The sequence below is a fragment of the Gorilla gorilla genome, chromosome 2 (genome assembly GCF_029281585.2).
Source record: "Gorilla gorilla gorilla isolate KB3781 chromosome 2, NHGRI_mGorGor1-v2.1_pri, whole genome shotgun sequence".
Lineage (NCBI taxonomy): Eukaryota > Metazoa > Chordata > Mammalia > Primates > Hominidae > Gorilla > Gorilla gorilla.
Genome location: NC_086017.1, coordinates 145609819 through 145615785, shown reverse-complemented (window position 1 = coordinate 145615785; position 5967 = coordinate 145609819). Strand labels below are relative to the sequence as shown.

The window sequence follows — 5967 nt, the reverse complement described above, 5'->3', positions numbered from 1 at the left end:
AACTTCAAAAGCATTTCAGCATTCTAAACATACAAAAAAAACCAACATTGCAAAGCGTGTTTAAGTACGGAAGGCTTTTGAACTTTCATTGATGCAGTGGCTCTTCCCTTTGCTGACACCGAAGAATTCTACAGTTTGTTTAAGAAACAGTTTAAAAACTATCACACTTAACTAAAACAAACAAAAAAACACTTCTCATGCCAGCCGACCCACCTTTGTCTACAGCTAAGAATGGAGGCAGAATGTTATGTCATTATATACAGAAACATGACAACCTGAAGTTAAATGGATGCCTGCTGCAGTCACCAGGTCCAACCTCACAGTGCATGAGCTGCGACCCCTCCAAAAGGCATCTTCCCCTGCAGCCTCAATGCCAAGCAAGGAGTGTCAAGAGTTTGTCTCAATTGTTTTGGTCTTTTTACAAACTAGAGATATATACAGTGATAACTCAGGATTTCTAGCCAATAACTATATGTTAACACCACTTTACAAGTTAAAAAACAGGGGCGGGGGAGAAACATCTTTAAATGCCTTGTCACACCAACAGCAAAGTGCACAGAGTGAGGAGAACACAAGATTATTTTTTCATTTTAAAAATGTTTAGAAATATGTACAATTTTGATACAGCTTCAGGGTGCTCTGGACACCGATGGCCATTTCATGTAAACCACTGACAATTTCTAAAGCACTTTGAGAGACTACAATCTGATCGTGATCAAATTTTGTAATTAAACCTAATGAGGGCAACAGACACTTGATGTGTTAATTAAGGTGCTCCCCTACTCTAACGTATTCACATGGAGACAGATAAACAGTTTTTAAAATTCATCCTTCTCATCCTCTTCTTCCTACTCGTCATCTTTGTCTTCCTCTTCCACGTTTTTCCAGCCAACCTTAGCAGGACCCTTTGCACCATCAAACTTTCTTCTAGTCAGCAACATCTTTCTCATACTTCTTCAGCTTTGTCGCCTTGGTGATGTAAGGCGGCTTTTCACTGTTACATGTTAATCCACATCTCACCCAGCCTTTTTGCGACATTTCCAATAGAGATACCAGGGTTTGTGGATTTGATATTAGGGCAGAATTCGGAACAGAGCAGGAAGAATCCAGACAGTGGGATCCAAACGAAGGATTAGGGACCAACTAAGGGAGGCAAGAATAAGGATCCTAATGCCTCCCTTAGCTGGTCCGTAATCCTTCATTTCCCAATCGTAGCATACTTTATCCACCTTTGCCATTTCATCAAATTTAGACTTCTCTTTCCCAGACATTATCTTCCGCTTCTCAGGGCACTTCCTGGAAAATTCTGCAAAATTGACAGGGACCTCTGGGGTTTTCTTCTTATGTTCTTCTCTGCACATCTGCACAAAGAAGGCATAAGCAGACATCTTGCCCTTTGGTTTCTTGGGGTCACCTTTAGCCATCCTGACTGTATTGTTCACTAGTCTGGGCAAGCACAGGGCATGACACGCAGTTCAGCACTCCCCAGCCTCAAGCTAGCTGCCTCCACGAGAGACGCCTTAAGATTTTTAAAAGGAATAATATGTTGTAAACAAATAGAGTTTATCCCAGGAATGCAAAGGTTATTCAACATTTAAAACTTCATCAACACAACTCACCATGTTAACAGAATAAAAGAGAACAACTACATGATCATCTCAAGATAAAAAACAAAGGAAAAATGCAAACAAAACCATTTGACAAAATTCCACATCTATTCACCATAAAAACCCTCAACAAACTAGGAGCAGAGAATTTTCTCAACTGATGAATGGCATCTATGACAAACCTAAACTAGCTTTATACTCAATGGTAAAAGATGGAACGAGTTCTAATCTAAAATCACGGACAAAGCAAGAATATCTGTTCTTACCAATTCTAACCAACATTATACAGGAGATTCTAGCCAGTGAAAGAGAAAAGTAAGAAATAAGCATCATGTAGATTTGAAAATAAGAAGTAAAACTATCTTTATTCTCATGTGACATGACTGTGTACATAGAAAATCCTGAGTCTACAAAAATGCTACTAGAAATAAGAAGTTTTAGATCACAGAATACTAGCTCAACATACAAAAATCAAATATATGTCTACATAATGTCAAGAACAATGGAAAAGAAATTTTATGATACCATTCTTAATACCATTAAAAAATTCTATATTTAGGGATAACTTAACAACAAAAAGGTATAATACTTGTGCACGGAAAACTACAAAACATTGCTGAGAGAAATTAAAGATCTAAATAAATAGACATGAATTGGAAGACAATATTATCAAAAATCAGTTCTCTCCAAATTGATCTGTAGATGTAATGCAATCTTGGCAAGTTGATTCTAAAATTTATATAAAGCTGCAAAACACCTAGAATGGTTAAAACAATTTTTATAAACAACAACTTTGGGATACTTGCCCTGTCTGATTTCAAGACTTATTATAATTCTTTTTTTTTTTTTTTTTTTTTTTGAGATGGAGTCTTGCTCTGTCGCCCAGGCTGGAGTGCAGTGGCGCGATCTCGGCTCACTGCAAGCTCCGCCTCCCGGGTTCACGCCATTCTCCTGCCTCAGCCTCCTGAGTAGCTGGGACTACAGGCGCCCGCCACCGCGCCCAGCTAATTTTTTTTGTATTTGTAGTAAAGACGGGGTTTCACCGTGGTCTCGATCTCCTGACCTCGTGATCCACCCACCTCAGCCTCCCAAAGTGCTGGGATTACAGGCATGAGCCACTGCGCCCAGACGACTTATTATAATTCTATAGTTATTAAGACAAGGTGGTATTAACATAAAGATAGACATACAAATCAATGAAACAGAGTCCAGAAATGGAGCCAAACATATGTGATCAATTATTTTTTAATGAAAAATAGATCATAGACCTAAAGATAAAAAGCAAACTATAAAACTTCTAAGAGAAAAACTTAAGAGCACATTTTTGTGACCTTAGGGTAGGCAAAATTTCTTAGATAGGACATCAAAAAGCACAAACCATAAAATACAAAACATTAAATTGAATTTCATAAAAGTTAAAAATACGTCTATTTTTGAAAGATATTATTAAAAAAATGACAAGACTGACCAGGAGCTGTGACTCACGCGTTCAATCCCAGCATGTTAGCAGGCTGGGAAGAGGGGAACACTTAAGCCCAGGCGTGCAAGATCAGCCTGGGAAACGTAGTGACACTCCATCTCTACAAAAAAATAAGAATTAATTAGCCAGGTGTGGTGGCACACACCCGTGGTCCCAGCTACTCGGGAGGCCAAGGCAGGAGGATCACTTGAGACCAGGAGGTCAAGGCTGCAGTGAGCTGTGATTGTGCCACTGCACTCCAGGCTGGGTGACAGAGAGAGACCCTGTCTCAAAACATAATAATAATAAATAAATAAATAAAGACAAGTCAAGCCACAGAATGGAAGAAAATGTATCAGATTAATACACACACATACACACACACACACACACACACACACAATCTAACAGAGAATTTTTATCCAAAATATATAAAGAACTCAATAAAAAGAAAACAAAAAATGGCAAAAGATTTGGCCAGACCTCACAAAAGAAGATACATAAAATGATGCTCAAAATCTTCAGTCACAGGAAAACACAAAGTAAGACCATAATAAAATACACAGCTTAGCCACTAGCATGGCTAAAATTTAAGACTGACAATATAATGTGCTGACAAAAATGTAAAGCAACTAGAACTCTCATACATTGCTGATAGGAATATTAAGTGGTACAAAAACCTTGGAAAATAATTTGGCAGCTTCTGAAAAGTTGAAAATATATTATCCTACTGTCAGCAATTCCATCCCCAGGTATTTGCCCAAGAGAAATGAAAACATTTTCTGCACAAAGACTTATAAACAAAAGCTTGTAACAGCTTAATTTATAACAGACAACTAATATAAACAACCCAACTGTCCATCACAAATGAATGAATAAACTCATCATGGTGTATCCACATAATAGAATACTATTCAACAATAAAAAAGGAACAAACTATTGCTAACCACAAAAAAGGATGAATCTCAAGAGCAATGTTATGAGTAAAAGAAACCAGATATAAAGAATGTACATACTTTATGACTCCATTTACATGAAACTCTGATAAAGACAAGGGCCGGTGGTGGCTCACACCTATAATCCCAATGCAACAGGAGGCCAAGGAAGGAGGAATGTTCAAGACAAGGAGTTTAAGACCAGCCTGAGCAACAAAACAAGACCCTATCTCTAAAAAAACAAAAAAAAAACCTTAAATTAGCCAGACGTGGTGGCGCATGCTGTAGTCCCAGCTACCCAAGAGGCTGAGGCAGGAGGATCACGTGAGCCCAGGAGTTCAAGACTGCAGTGAGCCATGATTGCACCACTGCACTCCAGTCTGGATGACAGAGCAAGACCCTGTCTTTAAAAATAAATTAAAATTTTAAAAAGACAAATTTAACCTATAGTGACAAAAGCAGATCAGTTCTTGCCTGAGGCTGGGGTGGTGGGAGGGGATAGACTGCAAAAGGATACAGGCAGTACCAGCCACAGAATTTGCAGGGCACAATGCAAAATGAACATGCAGGGCCCCTTATTAAAAAAAATTATTAAGAATTCCAAGGCAGCAACAGCAGAGCAGTAAATCAAGCATGGGGCCTTTCTGAGCACATGTCCTTGTGTGACTGCACAGGTTGTGCATACCCATGAAACCAACCCTGGACACAAGTGAACTTTTCATGGTATGAAAATGTCCTATATCTTGATGGTGATATTCTATACCTACATTTGTGCACATTTATCAAAATGCATAAAGCTATGGTTAAAATGGCAAGAAAGTCCTAGATCATTGAGGAGAACAAAACTGCAGACAAACCAGCCAACACTCTAGTGATTTGAAGTCTTCATTAATCTACTAAAAACAACCCTTTTGCCTTCAGATTTCAACCATGCCCTCTCCAAAAACCTCCTAGAACATCCTCATCTTCTTTCATTGTTTATTTATTAAATATCTACTCATGGACATTATACAAGAAGCCAGAGACACAAAGACTTTTTAAAAATGCAATTCCTGCTATCAAAGAATGAATGTTCCGGTACTGCACTGTCCAATACAATAGCTATTAGCTACAAGTGGCTATTTAAATTTAAATCAATGAAAATTAAATCAAGTTTAAAATGTATTTATGTGTTCATGCTACATTACAATTGCCCAATAGCCACATGTGGCTGACAGAGACGAAACTGGACAACAATATCTTGGCAGAAAATTCCACTGGACAGAGACACAGAGGCAGGCAATGGGAGATACACATTATCTAGGTAGTTCCACATCTGTCCTTGTGTTAAATACTTGCTGAAACCACATCTTTTGCGTTCCATTACCTACAAACCAGAAGCAGCCAGGTAAGGGGGATGCAGTGGGTGTGGGGTCCTGCTTGCATGGGGAAAAACAGCCAACCCCTGGAAAGCTTGCCTTTTGTCAAACGTGAGCTCACCTTGTCTTTCTGGGCTAAAATATTCTTAAGAACCTCTCAATGAGTATTTCTCTAGTCCATTACAGTTATCCAAGTATTACTTGTTGCTCCAAGTACTCCAGGTGAGAGCATCAGCCCAGGGGTCTTCAACTCCTCCTCCCCCGTAGCCTAAGGGACGTGATGCTTGACCACCAGCTGCACTGACGTCCTGTCTGAAATTTGGGGAGGGGCATATCAGTGGCTGCAAAGACAGTAGTAATTTGTTGCCCACCTCCACCCTGAGATTTGGAAACACTCCCTCCTGTCTTTCCTGATGAAAATAACTTTTGCACCAATGTAATATTTTAATCCCCCAGCTGATTCATGAAACCTTTCTTCAGTGTATCTGTCAAGGAGTTACCAGCCTCTGCTTAAACACCTCCAGCGATGAAGAGCTCTGCTTCCCACCCCAGCTCATCCATCACTCGGTAGCAGTCTTCCTTTGATGCAATCAGACAGAAGGTGGCTA

The 5967-nt window shown here is 39.3% G+C and overlaps 1 pseudogene across 1 annotated transcript; it reads right to left on the bottom strand.

Annotated features, from left to right (window-relative positions):
* Positions 1-694: 694 nt before the first annotated feature.
* Positions 695-1434, bottom strand: LOC101134437 (high mobility group protein B3-like; annotated as a pseudogene). The gene has a single exon (XR_174249.5). The product of XR_174249.5 is annotated as a high mobility group protein B3-like (transcript).
* Between the last annotated feature and the right edge of the window lie 4533 nt (positions 1435-5967).